The 20336-nt window shown below is 40.3% G+C and overlaps 1 long non-coding RNA gene across 1 annotated transcript; it reads left to right on the forward strand.

Moving 5' to 3' along the window:
• The first annotated feature begins 3713 nt into the window (after positions 1–3713).
• LOC139160324 (uncharacterized) lies at positions 3714–19423 on the forward strand. Its single transcript, XR_011557926.1, has 2 exons — positions 3714–3979; positions 14444–19423. It is a non-coding gene; the product is annotated as an uncharacterized lncRNA (long non-coding RNA).
• The last annotated feature ends 913 nt before the right edge of the window (positions 19424–20336 follow it).

Raw genomic sequence — 20336 nt, forward strand, 5'->3', positions numbered from 1 at the left:
CTGGATGCTGAAGTCACTTTGGCGCCTTGCGTGTCTGTTTCTTTTCTCTTTCTCTCTCAGATGCGCACCCATATGCACCTTGGTTAAGACAAAAGCTGTAATTAAACAGAGCCTTTCTCCTCCCAGTTAATTTTATTTGGGTTCTGATATATTCAGCTGGGAGAGGCATGAGTGTGTGTAAGGCAAGGGGAGACTTTATTGTACCTGCTTGGATTTTCTGCAGCTGGCAGTGTCTGGAACAAGATTGTCAACAAGGGCTTGAAGAATAAGGACCCTATTATTTGAAATAAAAATGACAGGAAAACTAGGAAGGAGTGATGGACAATCTACTTAGGAAGTTGAGGCAAGCACAGCTCCCTAGTGCAGAATCCAGTCTAACATTGGGCAAAGACAAAGTTCTCCTGTTTAATTTGCTACAAAATGTGTATATAAATTAAAGGGGGGGAAAGGTTTTTTTAAAAAAAACCTCAGCCCAGCTGCCTTTTGAGAATACATAGTCTCAAACCTGAACTTGAACTGGCCACTTGTCAATTTGATCTCATCTACAAACATAATTTCTTTAAAACTAAAAACAAGCTCTCTCAAAAGCAAGCTTTTCAAACAGCGCCAGAAATATCCTTCTTTAAATACAGAACTCATTGGGGAAGCCAAAAAAAAGAAAAAAGGGAAAATGGTCTTCAAATTGGCTCAGCGGTACAAATTCAGCAGGATCGCACACAAATAAAATGTGCTTTGAAGGAAAGGACAGAAATATGTTTTCCTGTACATCTACAATTTCAGCCTGAAGACTTTACACAGCAGAGTTATTTAAAATGTAAAAAGGATTGTTAACATAATCATGGCCCTGAAATTGTTTTCGCTCTCTAAAGGCTCTGTAGTTAGCTGATCAGCTAAAATAATTTGTTTAATCTGGTGTTTCTCAAAACTGTGGCCCGTGGATTGGGGGGGGGGGATTTCAAGATAACTAGACACAAGAACAGTTTTTTCCTGAAAGCCATCACTCTGCTAAAGAAATATTTCCCTCAACATCGTCGAACTATTTATTAGGTCTGCACTAGTATTACTACTATTTTTATCTCATCATTCCTATTACCCATTTCTTCCCATTTATGACTGTATGACTGTAACTTATTGCTTGTATCCTTAAGATGTTTCCTTATTGCTTATTTGACCCCTATGACAATCATTAAGTGGTGTACTTCATGTTTCTTGACAAATGTATCTTTTCTTTTATGTACACGGAGAACATATTCACCAAAGACAAATTCCTTGTGTGTCCAATCACACTTGGCCAAAAAAGAATTCTATGTTGTCACAAGAGATCCACAAAGATTTGAAGTAATGTTATGATTTAAATCTTGAATTAAGTCTTGGGAGTCAATGGCAGGGGTGGGTTGTAACTTACCTAGCTACCGATTTGCTTTCTCCTGCGCCAAGTGGGCACATGCGCATTGCACACCATGCCGCCACGCTGTGTGGGTGCATGCATATTTCATGGGCGCATGCAGCATGCTAAAAAAACCAGCTGTGTATGTACAGAATTAAAAACAGCTTTTGTGCATGTGCAGAACAAAAAACAAGATGGCGTCGGCATTAATGGGTTAAACCAGGAGTAGGCAAAGTTGGCTCTTCTATGACTTGTGGACTTCAACTCCCAGAATTCCTGAGCCAATCATACTAGTTCAGGAATTCTGGGAGTTTAAGTCCACATGTAATCTCAACCTCCAAAGCCTAATGCAAGTGATTCTCTTTCTAGGAACGGTTTAAGTCAACCATCCTGGAAGTCTGGTATTTTTATTTGGCCTCATTGGTCTCTATTCTCAGCAAATAATGGGATTACCCATTCATAAAATGGCCACTGCAAGAACTTATCCAGAGCCCAAATGTCCATTTCTCAGGAATCCAATAATTGAGATAGCTTCATTATATCATGTGTGTGACCATTTTTTCTCCTGTACTAGTAGATCAGCTTCCAAACAAAAGAATGAGCTTTAATTATCTTTTTAAAAAATTTAAGGACATTTTTGGGTGGCCTACATAAATCCCAGGTACTTTCTCGAAAATAAGAATGATGTCAGAAACCGTTTGCAGCTTGTCTACTTTCTATTCTTCTAAGTTAAAACTAATAAGATGGGGCAGAGAATTTGGCAAGCGCCAAAGGAGATGTCTTATGTATGTGGGCCTCACGTGATCTACTCTTGGACTAAGTGGTGACTGGTTTGACCGGCACACAAGTATGTTCTTCAAATTTGGTTCTCATTCACTAGTCCCACTTGACCTTTCAGTAGAAAAAGGACATCACAAAGCTCAGATAGTGGTTGTATTGCAAGGGCTCCATTCGTTCATGGTTAACTTAAATTACAGTTTATGGAATTAACTGATCCATATACCAAATCCTTGGGTGGGGTTCACATAAAACCCTTTGCTAAAACATGATTGGCTAGTTCAAGGTTGAATATGCTATGCCAATACATACTCTGGGTTTACATAAAAGGCTTTGTGTGCGTGCATGTGGGTGGGTGTAACTGAATTAACCCAGTTTTCCCAGTGCCCTGAACTATCATATCTAAGCAACCGGGTTTCCACACCATTGTAGAAGAATGAATTTGGGAAAAAACAGTATTTAATGAAGTTAGTAGTAAGTTTGAAAAATGTGGTCTTGAATGTTGTGGGAAGTTTGAAAAAAAAACAACCTACAATACTTAGTAAGTCTGAAAAAGCAAGAATTTGATAGAATTTGAAGAGCCCAGGTGGCACAGTGGTTAGAGTGCAGCCTCTGCAAGCTACTTCAGCTAACTGCTAACTGTAGTTCAGCAGTTCACATCCCACCACCGCACAAGGTTGACTGGTGGGTAAAATGAGGACCCAGATTGTTGGGGGGCAATATGCTGATTCTGTAAACTGCTTAGAGAGGGCTCTAAAAGCACTATGAAGCGGTATATAAGTCTAAATGTTATAGTTTGAAAAAAATATAAAAATGTGTGTGTGTGTGGGAGCAATACTTAATGAAGTTAATAGGTGTTAAGTTTGAAAAAAAAGCAGTGCTTAATTTTAAAAGCAGTACTGTACTTAATTTTAAAAAAAGGTACAGAAAAAGCAAGAGCCTGCTAGTTAGGGTGGAAAAGTATTAAAAGTACTTCATAAAGTACGTTTTTGGGGTGGGGGGGGGTGGAACAATACTTCATGAAGTGAATTTTGGCACGTTGCGTTGCAGTTGCTACCTAGATCCCCAACAGAGCACAAACTGTGTACAAATAGGAGTACAAGAGTCCGGAAGGAGTCGGGCGGCCTATAGATTAAATAAATTGAATTAACGCCACACAACTCCAAGGCGAATCCTTCCGAAGACCTGTCACCTCCCGTGACTCCAACGGGCCTGTTCTTGCCAACCGGCCCGGTCCAAAGAAGCTAGTAAAGCCGCGAGCCGCTCCAAAACATTCTCCCACACTGTTAAGCGGAGGCGTTATTAGACGCCCGGCCAAAGAGCGGGGAAAACCGAGGTCCGTTGACGAAGCTCGTAATAGGAGAACAAGCGTCCGGGACTGGCGAGCCCAGGAACTGGGCGGGAGCCAGCCCGGCAGCGACTTTGTTGGCCAAGAAGTTAATAGCAAAAGCGAAAGCAGCTTTGGCGGGCAAACGACAGCCGCCTCAGCACCGACGGCAACTGCTTAGCGAAAAGCAGAAGTTGGGGGGGGAGGGGGGGACACAATAGTGTGTGTGAGGGGGAGATTCCGGCCTGCCCCAAACAGCCCTGATTGGGCGAGATGGGCTTCCCAAGAGAGAGAGAAACACGTCGATCCTGTCAGCATATATAAAATACCCGCGAAAAAGGAGCGGAGCAAAACGGTCCGGAGCGCGAGCTTTTTTTGGGGGGGCGCGCGCGCGGGGGTCCGGTCAGACAGCTGCAAAGCGACCGTCCAGGCAGAGCCCAAGGAAAGGCCACCTGTCCGGCCGGTGCCGCCTTCTGAAAGCCTGCCAGGTGAGGTAAAAAAAGGGAAGGGGAGTGGGGGAGGTCTGCGAATGGGGCAGCCGCACGTGCTCTTCTAAGCAGGCGGCCGCGGGAGAAAAAGCGAGGACAGCTCCCCCCCCCCTCCACTACCCACCCCCGGTTCCTCCTGCATCCTTTCCACCCGTGTCACGACTTTTCTACGGAGGGTTTCAAAGCGTGGACTCAAAGCCGCGCGGCTGAGCCGGGAGGAGGAAAGGATTTGCCTCGCCTCCTCCACCCCACCCGGCCCTGCGGCCCGGGTGCGGCCGGGTAAAGGAAACGGAGCGTGGCCTTCAAAGCAGCAGCCTGCGCCTTTCTTGCCAAGGTAGGTTTGCGCGCACACACAGAGATACACACACACAATCTTCTTCAGGATAGCCCCTTCTCTTTCCCTTTGGCCCGGGGAGCCCTTGTAGTAAAGTGCAACGCGTGAGAGTTTCCATCTCCTGGCTGCACATATGCGCACCGTTGTGCCTCCCGTCTCTATCCTATTGCCTAATGTGCCTGTACCTACTTCGCTAATGTTTATGCTTATACCACTACCTACTATAGCAATAGCGTTTAGACTTATATATCGCTTCTTAGTGCATTTACATCCTTCTCTAAGCGGTTTTACAGAATCAGCAGGTTGCCCCCAACAATCTGGGTCCTCATTTACTATCTTGTTCATGTTTGAGGAAAGAAAGAGGAGAGAAAAAAAGAAAAGGAAGGGGAGAAAGAAAGAAAATAAGAAAAAATGAAAGAAAGAAAGAGGAGAGAAAGAAAGAAAAGGAAGGAGAGAAAGAAAAAAGGAGAGAGTAAAAGAAGGAGAGAAAGAAAGAAAAGGAAGGAAAGAAAGAAAAGGAAGAGAGAGAAAAGAAAAAATGAATGAAAGAAAGAAAAGGAAGGAGCGAAAGAAAGAAAAAAGGAAAGAAAGAAAGAAAAGTTCCTTCAGGGCTGTGAGAGCAGATAACTTTTCCTGGGTGCATCTGGGCAGGGCCACCAGAGAAAAGGACAGAAGTGTGGGGTCGTTTTATTTCTTTTAACTCCCCATTTTGGGTGAACTGGCCACCATTCATCCCACCTTGCCTAGTATTCAGTTTGTCTTGGCCACAAATTAGTAGGGTGACTTCAGGCAACCCAGTCTGCAAAAATGGGAGTAAATAGCAGTGGCCTTGGCAGGTTGACTGCCCTAAAATAAACCTCTCATAGCATTCCCTAATTCCTGGGGCTAAAAGTATTCTAGATACAGATGTGCTTCTCGATAAGTAATATCGTACAGGAAAGCAAATCTTACTAAAATGAACATAACAGATAACACTAAGATTATATTGAATTCAAAGAAAACATATTGGTCCAAGTCAGTTTATTGGAACTGAATATATAAGTTTTTCTAAGAGTCCTTACTTCTGGCAGTTGCCTTTCATATTAAAAAATAGGAAACCCTTGTTCTGACTCTCTCCTATCTCTTATTTACATATGTACTGTATCTATTTTTAAGAAAAATGTATTTCAGAAATAGAAGCGGGGACAATGCCTCTGCTGCTAATATAAATTATTTCCCCCTACACTAGGGGAAATTATTATTATTTTTTTATGGACAGAAAGTTTGTGCTGAAATTTTCCTCATTCTTGCATTTCCGTTCCAGAAAAAGCTGCTACTCGTGGTTTCATCTGTTGAAATTTTGCAACTTTTAAAGACACAGTTCTTTTCAGATATAAACTCTGGTAGATCAGATTTCCCTTCTTGTAGTAAACTTTCCTGATCTCACATTGAAAATTTTGATTTTTAGGGGGGGGGAACCCCCCAGTGGCTTAGCTGGAACCTCATTTTTTAGTATTTCTGCTGGAGAAACCGCATTTTAAACAGGTGTGAAATTGCTGTCTTTTAAATTGGGTGGAATCCAGTTGGAAGTATTCACTGGTGTTCTTCATAGTCAATGGCAGCAAATTATTGCCACCATCTGAACTAAATGTTGTAGTTTGTTCCTGGTTGAGTTGTCCAGTGAGCTGAATTCAAAAAAAAGATTGGATTTCTGTTTTTTTTCATTATCTAGGAAAAGGAATTTCATTAGACACAAGTGGATGATTTTTCCTATAGTAAACAAAAGGTGCTCCCTTTTGTATACTGTATTGCCCAACTGTATAGATCCTATTGAAAAAGGAATAGTTTTCTGTAGAACCAGTTCCAAGCATTTGGTGCGTAGGCTTCAGTAGCCCTTAACTGAATCAGAGAGCCTTTCAATATAAAATTGCACAGTTTAAGATAAAGCAGATAAAACAGGTTTAAAAATAAGACATTGGTTCTAGATTTAGTCATAGCCTAGAAAGAAGCTATTGAAATCAGCAGCTTGCAAATTAGTCACGAATGACTTTAGTCCCATTGATTTCAATAGATTTACTCTTGTTATGACTACACCTGGATCCAGACCAACAACCACAGGTTGAATAATGATCCAGAATGATTTGTGTACAGTTTGTTTTCAGGAACTCAGAAATAGCTTGGAGAAAATTTGGCAAGAGATTGTTCCTCTTTATAAAAAGAGGAAATTGAAGAGGTGGGTAAGAATTGTGTATACGTGTTCTGTTGATACTTGTCTTTATGTATATTTTTTTTTAAAAAAGCTTTTATGCACCATCTCCTTAAATGGGGTGGCTTGGCTTGGTGAAGATTTAAAGTGCAGTTTAGAAAATCTAAGATTTTAAGCTAAGATTGGGAATAGTGATAAAGAAAACTACAGGGAATTAAGTAAAACTACTGGGCTTGTTCAGATAGGTGTTGTTTTTTTCACTGAAAGATATGCAGATATGATTGCAGAGCTATAAAGGGATGTGGTTTTGATGTAAATTGTGGCTTCTTAAGTAGCTGTACATCTCAGAGTTCAATAAACGTTCACCATATCCTTTTGAGTGGGTTACTTTCAAACTAAAAACCTTTTTAGTTTTTTCAATCGGACTTTTAAGAACAGAGAACAGCATTTCCTGGTTTTCTTCTTAAAACTGAAAAATGTGCATAAATGTAGCATGTGCAAATCTCTACCCATATTACCAAAGGAATGTATGCAAAAAGTACCTAGGTTGAACTTGAACAGTGATTGGAAAACTCCTACTTAATGTTACTGAACTACAGTTCCCAGCATGCCTCATTCTTGATCATACAGTTTAGAACACCTGTAGGGTCAGTGCTTTCCATCTCTATCATATAATCCTACATTGCCATTCCAAAGCAGTACTACAGTATTAGTGCTCTACATCATTAACACTGTTACCCCAGTGTTTTTAATCTCACATGCCTCCATTATCTACCTAACATGCTAAAATATAGACTAAAATGAATATGGAATGCTATGGAAGACTATACTTTTAGTAATTGCAATACTCTTTTAAAAAGTGGACATCTTTTTTTTTGTACTTTCTCCTCAATTTCCATTTTTATTCAACCTATCAAAAACAGCATCCTGTTTCGCACCTATTTCTAGTTCATCAGTCTGTTTTCTGTCATTCTGTTACATTCCCTTCCTTCTATCGCCATCTCCTCCTTCTATCTTTACGCCTTCTCCCCCCCTTCTACTTCCCTCCACTCCTTTTTCCCTCTCTCCATCTTTCTACTTTCGATTTCTCCCTCTATCTCTCCCTGAGTTCTTCTCCTCGTTCATCTCATATTTAAGAGACTGATGACATGTGCCGTACTTTTTTAGACTAACGGTACCCCTCCTATAACCATTATGTTTATATATTTTCTGTATATATTACTCTACTCTAGGTATACGTTACTCATTTGATGTTGCCTCTTCCAAACCTTGCTTTGTCTCCCGGGTCCACTACCAATTAATTTTTAATTTTATTCCCAAATTAACCGTTGATAGCTTAATTTCCAGAATATTTATTGTCTCTCATGCCTCATAGTTCTAAGCTGTAAAAAGTGGACATCTTTGATGGGAGAATTCTAAGCTCAGCAACTTTAAGCCTCATGGACTTCAACTCCCAGAATTTCCTAGCCAGTATGCTAGCTGGGGAATTTTGGGCATCAATGTACAGTGATACCTTGTCTTACAAACTTAATTGGTTCCAGGACGAGGTTCTTAAGGTGAAAAGTTTGTAAGACGAAACAATGTTTCCCATAGGAATCAATGGAAAAGCAATTAATGCGTGCAAGCCCAAAACTCACCCCTTTTGTCAGCCAAAGCGCCCGTTTTTGTGCTGCTGGGATTCCCCTGAGGCTCCCCTCCATGGGAAATCCCACCTCCAGACTTCTGTGTTTTTGCGATGCTGCAGGGGAATCCCAGCATCGCAAAAACGAGCGCTTCGCTGGCAACAGAAATCCAGAGGCGGGGCATCCTAGCGGCGGCGGTGGGTTTGTAAGGTGGAAATAGTTTGTAAGAAGAGGCAAAAAAATCTTAAACCCCGGGTTTGTATCTCGAAAAGTTTGTATGACGAGGCGTTTGTAAGACGAGGTATCACTGTACATGCAGTTTAAAGGTTGCTAAAGTTGAGATACAGTGGTACCTCTACTTAAGAACTTAATTGGTTCCATGACCAGGTTCTTAGGTAGAAAGGTTTGTAAATAGAAGCATTTTTTTCCATAGGAATCAATGTAAAAGCAAATAATGCATGCAAACCCATTAGGAAAGAAATAAAAGCTTGGAATTTGGGTGGGAGGAGGAGGAGGAAGAAGAGGAGGAGGACAGTTGTTGCCCAGAGCGAAGGGAGCGTTTCTTTTCTCTGGGTGCTGGCAGAGGTTTATTCCCTCTCCAAACACCCAGAGAAAGTAAAATGCTTTGTTCACTCGGGACTGCCAAAGCCTCCTTAAGCGCCACTGAAAGGCTCCTCTGGCAGCCCAGAAAAGCCCGAGATGGCGGGATTAAAGGGGGAATGGCAGGAAACTGGCCGGGCCTTCATGCCACTCTCAAATTTCCTGGGAAATTTTTCCGTGCTTGGGTTCTTAAGAAGAAAATGATTCTTAAAAAGAGCCCAAAAAATCTTGAACACCCGGTTCTTATCTAGAAAAGTTCTTCAGTAGAGGTGTTCTTAGGTAGAGGTACCACGGTATACTGCTGTGCGCAGTTTAATACTGGAAGTAGTGCTGAGAAATGAAGAATGACTATACCTGGGTATCTCTGCCCCCCCAATGCAGGTAGTCCTTGACTTACATTCTTTTAGTGACCATTCAAGACTACAACAGCACTGAAAAAAAGTGATCCCTCTGGTCATGTGATCAAAATTTGGACACTTGACCACTGGCATGTATTTATGAAGGTTGCAGTGTCATGTGATCACCTTTTGCAAACTTCTGAGAAGCAAAGTCAATGTGGAAGCCAGATTCACTTAAGACCCATGTTACTAACATAACAATCGCAGTGATTCACTTAACAACTGTGACAAGAAAGATCATAAAATGTCATAATATCACCTTTAAAGCCCTAAATGGCTCAGGCCCAGACTATTTACAGGACTGCCTCTTCCCTCATACCTCGCTGCAGCCATTAAGGGCCCACAGAGTTGGCCTTCTCCAGGTCCTGTCCGCCAAACAATGTTGGTTGGCGAGACTTCGGGGAAGAGCCTTCTCTGTGACGGCTCCAACCCTTTGGAAGCAACTGCCTCCGGAGATCCGTATTATCTCCATCCTACCGGTCTTCCGGAAAGCCATTTTTCCGGCAGGCCTGGAATTAGGCTGATTGCAAGTATGTATGTTTTTTATATTTTTATTGTTGATTTTTATTATTAGATTTTGACTGTTTTTATTGTAGTTGTGTTTATTCCGATTGTTAGCCACTTGGAGTGAGCGGCATATAAATACAATAAATAAATAATTGTCTTGCTTAACAACAGTCTTGGTCATAGGTCGAGGACTTGCTGTAAAATGTGAGAAACTGAACATGCTTTCCTCAATAATTCTTTTCTGTAAGAAGTCTCGAAGGTGCTTTTTCAAGAGGCAACTTGTCTTTCAGGGTTTTTGTTTGAAGACGTCTCACTTCTCATCCCAGAAGCTGCTTCGGCTCTGAAAAAGGTGCCAGATTCACCCAGAGCTGGAGAAGCTTCTTGGATGAGAAGTGAAACATCTTCAAAGAAAAAAACAGAAAGTCCAGTTGCCTCTTGAAATAAACACCTTTGGGACAACCATGACCTGGATGATTTGAGAATCTCCACAGACACTTTCGGAAAGAAGCTCGTGGATTTGGGGAGAGGAGTAGATGGGATGGGAAGACCTTTTTGTATCTACATGCCCCCATGGCAATCAATAAGGCTTTGTTTGCCAGGACCTTTGATATCTGGCTGCAGAGGTCCTTATGTCCTTCCAGGGGTTTTGTCTGCCAACTGAGAAGGAAGCGTCCCAAAGTAGTAGAAGATTTCGTTGCATAAACCATCATACCTCTGAAATGAGACAGGAGGCCAGAGAATTCTGTAACCAAAAGCAGTTAGGAATGTCACTCATTGCTTGTGCTGTTGTTACAGTTGCCAATCAAATAGTGTGAAGCATGTCACAGTCAGTCCAGGGTTTATTTTATAGCACATTCTCAGGTGAGTAGAGTAGATTAGAATAGAATAAACAAAGTTGGATGGGACCTTGGAGGTCTTCTAGCCCAACCCCCTGCTTAGGCAGGAAACCATACACCACTATGGAACCACCTTATCATAATTTGGAGTGAAGGATTGAATCTACAGATTGCAGCGATGGGTGGAAATAACCAGGCAGAGGTGGAAAACTATGGCCCATCCAGAAATTAATGAAATACTTTGCCCCTGCTGGCTGGTGCAGTTGGTAATTCAGAAATATGTACAGTTTCCCTAATCCTGGTGGTACTTAGACCCTTTCAAGGGTGCTGTGCCTTTAAGTGTAACCCAGAAAGTCGGCTTTGACTTCTTTTGTTACTGGAGCTTCAGGAATTTGTGAAATATGTGTATTTATTGCAGCCATTGATTTGGCTGCTGTTAGTGGTCCATTCCCCCAAAGCCAATATTCTCTCCTTCATTGAGGTCCTTCTCCCTGGTCCTCCATGTCAACCCTTCTCATTGTTCCCACGAGAGCCTTTCCCCCCTGTAGGTTCTCTTGGTCTCTTATTTCCCGGCTACTAATAATACAAAGGGTACATCTGCTGTGCAAGAGAAAGGGTTACAAGGAAGTTGAATAGCAATAAAAGATTTGAAATATGACCCAGGTAAATCCGCTTGGCTGCACCCCAGAGAATATAATAGCTCTGGGGAACTTGGTGCAACAGGCAGGAGGAAGAGCATGGGTACAAGAAAAGACTTCTTCCCTCCCTTTCCAAGTTTGATTTTTTTTTTAACTTTTCTTTTTTTGTTTAACAATTATTATTGGGTTATAAAATAAAATAAGATACAAAAGGCAAAAGTAAATAGGAAGATGATGGGGAAGAGAAGTTAGGAAGGATAAGAAAAGAAGGAAAAAGAAACATTGACTTCCAACTCTCAGTTGCAGTAAAATAAGGCATTAACATCAAGTCAGTTTTTTTTTTTTTTATAATAATATAGAATAGATAATAAAAAAACAGTTGGAAGGGACCTTGGAGGTCTTCTAGTCCAACACCCTGTTTAGGTATGAACAAGATATGAACAATAATATCAATAATTAGGCATGGAAATCAAATAAATAAATAAGTAAGCCATTTCTTATGAAGATCTATCAATCTAATCAGTAAAACCCAAAATCAAATTTTCATTCTTTTCCACAAGTTCCACAAGAAATCGTCTCCATGTGGAAACAAAAGTACCTACATTCTTTTCTTTAATCAAAATAGTCTATTTTGCCATTTCAGCCAACTCCATCAACTTCTGCAACCATTCGTCCAGGTTAGGAATTGAAGTGTCCTTCCATTTTTTGTGCATACAATAGTCTTGCTGCTGTCAACATATATAATAACGAAGTTCCATTTTTTTCCTCCAGGTCTTTTCCCCTTAGACCCAAAAAGAAAAGTTCTGCTTTCATCTTTATCTCCATTTTTGAAATTTTCTGTTTTAAAATACTGCCCCCCCCACAAATTTCTTTTATCACATGTCCACCATAGATGATAAATTGTCCTTTCTTTACTTTTACACTTCCAACATTCATCTAACATACCTTTATACATCTTAAGACAACTTATCTGGTGTTAAATAGCAATGATACATCATCTTTCAGAAATTTTATTTCAGATTATAATTTAATGTAAATTTTAAATTCTTGATCCGCATATTTTCCCATTGTTCAAGCATCACATTATATCCAAAATTCCTTGCCCACTGAAACATACAATGTTCTTAAATGCTCATTTCCCAAATTCAACTTCAGTAACATTTTATAGATCTTAGTAATATTCTGTTCATTTTCACATAATAAAATTTCCAATTCGTTTTTAACAACGTGAGTTTGAAACATCAATAAGGTGAAAAGGGGATTTGTGGGGGGAGAAATAATCCACCCCAAAAAAGGTTTTGCAGCAAGAATGGATTGTGGCCATGGAAAAGGCCTCAATTGTCTTGCGTGAGTGATGTTGGAATAGATCTTTGATTTGCAAACATTTTTATCCCGCCATTCAATACTGCATTAGCAACGTTTCCAAACAAGTTTTGTGGGCTGAAAAGTGTTCTTCGTACACTTTCAGGCACAAACCATTCTGCACACCTGGTGCTTTCAATCTACAGATGGCTTGGGCTTTATACCGATACCTGAAAGGGAATACGTTGTACGGAACTGTTTAATGAGCTGGTGCAAATCATTGCGACAGGATGTGGTGATGATCAGTTGGCTCAGATAGCTTTGGAAGATTTGACCAATGGATGGCTCAGATCACAGGTGGGTTTCAGCAGATTCTGACCAGTTCTGGAGAACTGGTAGTAGAAATTTTGAGTAGTTTGGAGAACTGATAAATACCACCTCTGACTGGCCCAGTCCCCATCTATTCTCTGTCTATCTCTATCTATCAGTCCCAGCTGATCGGGAGGAAATGGGGATTTTGCGGGAACCTTCCCCTGGAGTGGAGTGGGAAGGGAAATTTGCAGTATCCCTTCCCTTCCACATCTGCCAAGCCGTGCCCACCAAGCCACGCCATGCTCACAGAACTGGTAGTAAAAAATTTCAATCCCACCACTGGCTCAGATCTACCAGAGCCTGTTTGCTATTGTCCTGATAACTTTCTGAATCAGAGATAATGCATTTTGAAACAGCTGCAGCAGAAGTCTAATTTTCCCAACCCATTTTCTGGTTCCTGGATTTCTAGGGATAACACCTTTTGATGGTACCAAGCACACCTACCTTTCCTAATTTACTTAATCCAAATCAACTAGCAAGTCCCATCATTGGTGGCTGATATTTATTTATTTATTCATTCATTCATTCATTCAATTTTTATACCGTCCCTTCTCAGACTCAGGGTGGCTTACAACATGTTAGCAATAGCACTTTTTAACAGAGTCAGCCTATTGCCTCCACAATTTGGGTCCTCATTTTACCCAGCTCGGAAGGATGGAAGACTGAGTCAACCTTGAGCCGGTGATGAGATTTGTAACCGCTTGACCTACAGTACATAAGTGTACATAAGCGCACTAGAGTGCCTTCCGTCCCCTGTCCTATAGTCTTTCCTATATCTCGTATTTCTTTTCTCCTATATCCGCTATAACCTTCATTGTGTATTATTGTGTATTGGACAAAATAAATCTATCTATCTATCTATCTATCTATCTATCTATCTATCTATCTATCATCTATCTATCTATCTATCTATCTATCTATCTATCTATCTATCTATCTATCCATCTATCCATCTTTCGTAAGCTCCTTAAACCCCACCTCTGTCGTCAGGCATGGGGGAATTGAGACTTTCCCTTCCCCCTAGGCTTATAAAATTTATGCATGGTATGTCAGTATGTATGATTGGTTTCTTAAATTGGGTTTTTTAAAAATTAACTTAAATATTAGATTTGTTTACATTGTATTATTGTTGTTGTTAGCCGCCCCGAGTCTACGGAGAGGGGCGGCATACAAATCTGATTAATAAATAAATAAAATAAATATCTATCTATCTATCTATCTCTATCTATCATCTACCTACATCTATCTATCTATCTATCTATCTATCTATCTATCTATATCTATCATCTACCTACCTACATCTATCTATCTATCTATCTATCTATCTATATCTATCTATCATCTACCTACATCTATCTATCTATCTATCTATCTATCTATCTATCTATCTATCTATCTATATCTATCATCTACCTACCTACATCTATCTATCTATCTATCTATCTATCTATCTATCTATCTATCTATCTATCTATCTATCTATCTATCTATCTATCTATCTATCTAATCTACAGTCAGCTTCAGTGGCCTGCAGTGCAGCACTCTACCTGCTGCACCACCCTGGCTCAATGAATATGAAAAGGGTGCAAAGCTTCAGTCATGTAGTTGTGGCTCCCTTATTAAAATTCAACCAAATTCTTAATCTTAATCCAGCATTTTGTTTCCTACAGAGGCCAACGACCAGCCTCAGGCTCCCACGCAGGAGGTGGAGGGACAGACCTCTCCTGATATGGCTCTCAGCAAGTGGAAATTAGAGGCAAGCTGCTCCCAATCAGAAAGTAACACTGAGCCCTCCAGATTAACGGACTTTATGAAATGTGTCTGTCCTTAATTTGTCCTACTTCTATGTGGCCATCCATGTTGCATCTTGTGGTAATGAATCTTGCCGCTTAATGACTCGGTGCGTGAAGATAAAAGTCTGAACCTTGGAAAGCAAGATAAGAGTCTTGGGAACCCAGCTGCTGAGACTTTGAGATGGATTCGTTGACCTTCGTTGGGGTTTGTCTACTTGCAGGGTTTAAGTGTGCGGTGCTACTGTCACTGAAATGATCTTCCCACCCTTACTGTGTCATGCGAGTTAGTGTCCCTTGTGGTGGCAGCCCTGTCTCTCCAGAATTTACCTCCTATTTTGCTTTCAATCAGTTACTAGCTTCTGCAAAGGCTTAAGAATGGGCAACGGAATCCCAAAAGCAGCTGTTTTTGCTCTGTTTTTCAGCTGCCCTTGGATTCCGTTCCTTGCTCTTTTGCCCACTTCTCCAGGATTTCATTCAGTCTCTTCTGTAACTTATGGTGTAGCGGACAGTTTGGGTACCACTGTAAGAAACAACTTTTTTAAAAAAATCTGTTCAACAATGGGAACTAGAAACTTGTTATTTTTTTAAAATGATAGGCAATAATAAATTCAACATACACCAAAAAAAGTCTGAGCTGGCTACCCACCAAGAGTAATGGATGCCATAGGATTATTTGTTTAGGGGTAATAAATTAGATCTTGATTTAAAGAGACTGGCAGTTCTTAAACCAGCTAAATATCAAAGAGGAAGTAAATGTTGGATAGAAGCATGAAACTACTACTACTATTACCGCTACTACTACTACCACTAATAATAATAATAATAATAATAATAATAATAATAATGAGCCTCAGGAGAAGGGCGGCATAGAAATATAATAATAATAATAATAATAATAATAATAATAATAATAATAATAATAATAATAATACCTTTTCCTCTTGGTTGATTCAATCTCGGGAATAATCTGAAAGATAAATTTTGCAGCTGTTCCTTCATGGGATGTGTAGTCAAGTTTAGGCAATGGTTCTCAACCTGGGGGTCGGCATCCCTTTGGGGTCGGACAACCGTTTCACAGGGGTCGCCAAAGACTATGGGAAAAGACAAATTTCCCATCGTGTTAGGAACTGAAGCTTCTATTCTGGTGCCTTGAAACATATTTTTACCATCTGACCAATCAGGCGTTAACAGTGGGGGTATCCCTCTGACCTTCCTGCCAATCAGCTTAAAACTCTGTTGGGAGAATTGGTGCTAGACTTATGGTTGGGGGTCACCACAATATGAGGAACTATATTAAGGGGTCGTGGCATTAGAAAGGTTGAGAACCACTGATTTAAGGAATTAATTTCAAAGCTGTTGCTATTGAGGGTGGTCTTACCTACATGTGTTAGGACTGCAATTCATATCTATTTGGAGAGAAGATGATATTTGAATATTTGATATTATGATGTTAAGATGTTATTTGAATATTAATATTTGATATTTGATACAATCTGAAGTTAGTTGGGGGAAAGATCAAAAGCAACATGAGAAAATATTATTTTACTGAAAGAGTAGTAGATCCTTGGAACAAACTTCCAGTAGACGTGGTTGGTAAATCCACAGTAACTGAATTTAAACATGCCTGGGATAAACTTATATCCATCCTAAGATAAAATACAAATAATAGTATAAGGGCAGACTAGATGGACCATGAGGTCTTTTTCTGCCGTCAGACTTCTATGTTTCTATATTTGACATTTAATCAAATAGTGGACAATTAGCCCCACTGTGGCAGTTCCCCAGGATGGAGAACTTATTTAAAAGCCAAAGCCTCGTTCATTGGAGGTGGTTATTCTGCTGCACAGGGCGTTGTGGACTCCCACAGAGCACACTACATTCTGTGGTTGCTAAGTATTGTGGGTCACATGACACTTAGTCTAAAAACTGCTTTGTTTAGCAACAACAATCCCGGTCCCAGTTAGGTAGGGCCATTAAATGAGGACTACCTCTACTTTCAACGGGGTATTAGTGAAAGAACATCCTTTCTGTTGAAGATGGGAGCTCTAACAGGAGGTGAAAGGGAACAGGCTGAATGTGGTACCGTTGATAACTTTTGAGTTATAGCATTGTGTGTGTGCTTGCGGAGGAGGAACTCCTTCAGGTTTCCTCATATCTTTCTGTGCAGCGGTGATAAAAAGCTATTTCCTGCACAGAAGTCAGTAAAGTTGGGCCTACAGATGTTGCAGTAGGCCACAGCTTCCCTTTGCAGAGTGGTAAGGCAAATGGGCAGGATGTACTGAAGCGGACATGAGTTTTCCCAAGTTCAGAAAAAGCAGAATAATGACTTTAAGAAGTGGCCTGGCCGAATGGGCCGAGTGCCTGAGAGGATAGTATTTATTTTATTTATCTTTTCTTTGGCCTTAGAAACTGAGCCAGATCAGATCTGGTTACTCTAAAGACAAAACTAGACTCTGAAGTGGGAGAAAAATTCCACGAAGAAGGTGCTGGTAAACCACTTCCCCATTGCTGCCAGGAAAACAGTGCGAATGTGATCGCATAATCAAGGGATTGGGGGTTATTGGTTAATGATTTCTAGGTAATCTCAAGAATAATCTAAAAAGTGGGTTTTGCTGCATCAGGAGTCTGGATTTGGATACCTCAGAACATGCCCTATGCTCATGGTGAGGTCAAAGGAGTTCCTTCAACGTGACTTTGTTTTATTTATCTGTCCGATTTCTGTAGCTTCCCTTCACACCAAATAAGTGACTCTGAGTAGTGTGCAACAAAGCTAATCAGTCAATAAATACCCCATACCATTACCATTATTAAAGACACATTAAATTTAATCTTTATGTAATCAGATTTCTATGCTGCCCTTCTCCTGGGACTCTTTTTTGAAAGCCATAAAAATCCTATAAAAAGAGAACATGAGACTCTCACTAACAAAATACAACACACCACCCTTTGAGGAATGGAGAGGCAAAGCTAGGCAATGGGAAGATGCTATCGATTGGGACAATTTGTTGTACAAAAGTGTCCTCGCCAGTGTGCGTTACTTTACCCCCCAAAAAAAGTATAGGGATACATTTATTTTCCTTCATGATCAGAAATGAAGCCAGATGCCAAAAGAGACTAATATCCTCTTCTGCCATCCCCCTAATTAACTCATGAGTTAATTAGGCCATCTGTTGGAACCTTGACAGCCTCTTGTCCAAATCTGAGCCCTGCCGGCATTATTTTAATTTTTCAATAAAGGGGGTTATATCCTTAAAAGTGCTACTGTTTCCTGCATTGTTATAAAGGAAGAAAAGCTGTTACACCCAATACCCCTATGTTAACAGAAGAGATTTCTGTAACAAGGTAGTCCTCAACTTAGGGCTCGTCACTTGGGGATCATTGAAAGTTACTGTGGCAGTCCGCAGGGCTATTTACAGCCCAGTTTCAAAATTCCAACTCCCAGTCGTATGATCATATTTTGGGTGCTTGGTAACTGAGCAAAATTTAGAGCTGTTTGTAGCACCTTCTCATATGATCATGATTTACAACCTTTTGTAAGAACTAGTGTTTATTTCTGCTTTCCAGCAAAAGAAAAAAGAAAGTCCATTGAATGCAATGGATTCGTTTAATGTTTCCCAGTTTTGCTTAACAACTGTCTCGAAAGTGATCGTAAGAATCAGGTTTAGTCACATGGTTACTCAACTACCAACATGAGTTATGATTGTAATTCTTGGTTCAATCACCATCATAAGTCCAGGCAGTGATGGGCTACCAAAATTTTTACTACCACACTGTGGCTGTGGCTTATGCATTTTGTTTCAACATCTTTCAGTGCAAATTGGGTGCTCGGGGTGGAGCCCCAAATTTTGCTACCGGAACTGCGTTCCTGACCGTTCCCGTAGGAGCCCATCACCGAGCCCAGGCCTACATGTCTCTTTACCTGTATTTCCTCTCTCTAGCTTGCATCCTACCGTATTTTTCAGGGTATAATACGCACCAGAGTGTACCACACACCTTGGTTTGGGGGAGAAAAATAGGGAAAAAATAATCTGCCTACCAGGTATTCATCTGGCTAGTCTACGGAGAGTCTACGGAGAGGGGCGGCATACAAATCCAATAAATAAATAAATAGTCTTTAGATATAGACTGAAAGGCCCCTTGGGCAAACTCTAGTCCAATGGCAATTGGCAGGAGGGTGGTTGTTTTTTTAATTCAAACTTAGACCGTGTTGTCATGAAATCAGATTAACGACAAGGAATGTGCTTCAGATTATCCTTGTTGAGTTTGGTGTTCTCCAAATGGATTGAATGCTGTCGTACTGGCTGTAAACTGAGGCCCGATCTAGAGGACACTAAGCCCACTTTTTTTTCTTTTGAATGGATGGTTTGTTGGACTTGTTGATGCATCATTGCAACAGATCCGGGATGGTTTTTTCCCCCAGTATCTGCGTCTTCATTTGACATGTTTCACTAGTGTTGCTTCTCTTCTTAGGAATAGATAGACAAGGCAAAAAGCAGGAAGAGGGATCCATGCAAGTGGGAACACCGCCATCGTGGATCAGCTACCTAGCTGCTCAGGTCTGGAGGAAGATTTCGGGAGGAGAAATTGCCAAGGAATGACACGATCACTCCCGCTGAGCGAGTGGAAACAGCCACGGGGCTGTCGTGTCTGTCCTGAGCTTTTTCCAACATCCCAGATGAGCCCGTGAAAGGGACTGGAAGCATCTGCAGTTGTGTGATGCTATTTGTGTCTGGTCTCTCGTTTGCAGTAGAATAACTGGGAGAAAAGAGGTTGTGTTGAGACGAGGCTCAGTTAGTTGATCCAGTTGCTTGTTTGTATAACCTGAACCAAACACCAATAAATTGCATTTTAGCCTAATGTGTGAACAGACTTATTATAACAATTTTCCCTATGTAGTTATTTCTATATTAGTGATTTTTAGCATCTTACAGGTAATTTAAAATTACTTAATTAAAATTAAATTAATTTTAATTAATTAAAAATAATTAAAAGTAAAAATAACAAGATTACAGGTAATCCTTAATTTATGTCCGTTCACTGAACAATCATTTGCAGCTAAAATAGTTTTGAAAAAAATAACTTATCCTCAAAGTTACAACTATCACATCACCCCTGTGGTCACAATTGCAATTTGGATGTTTGGCAACCCCAGTGCTTTTATGACAGATGCGGCATCCAGTGGTCATGTTATAATTGGTGACCTTCCCAACCAACTTCCAATAAGTTAGATCAAAGGGAGAAGCTGGATTTGCTTAATGATCACACGATTTACTTAACAACCACATGGTTTGTGTAATGACTGCCATAAAACATGGTCGTAAAATCAGGTCTGGCAATATGACTTGCTTAGCAATTGACGATAATACTATAATGCTTTTTTATAACTGATATACATTACCATAGTATAAAATGATGCTATAAAGTGCCATAAATCACTATTTTAGAAGAGCTTTAAATTGCATAATGTTACACAATAAGGAAAAGAACAGCAAAAACCTTAAGAGTTTTACCACTTTGGATATGGCCAAGGCAAATTTTTAGCTCCTTTCACCAGAAAATATTACCCAATATTTCATTGATTTAAAAGCAAAAGTATTATAAATGATTTAAGTGGGTGGGGGAATAAAGTGGTTAAATATTTGATCAAATATATCCAAGTTTTCCAACTTATTCTGGCTGGTTTATATACAGACCAAAATGGGAATTATCTTGTAACATTATTGTTTGCTAATAAAATATTTGTCTTGAAGGATAAGCATTGATTTTTTAG

This window comes from Erythrolamprus reginae, chromosome 2 (genome assembly GCF_031021105.1).
Source record: "Erythrolamprus reginae isolate rEryReg1 chromosome 2, rEryReg1.hap1, whole genome shotgun sequence".
Taxonomy (NCBI): domain Eukaryota; kingdom Metazoa; phylum Chordata; class Lepidosauria; order Squamata; family Dipsadidae; genus Erythrolamprus; species Erythrolamprus reginae.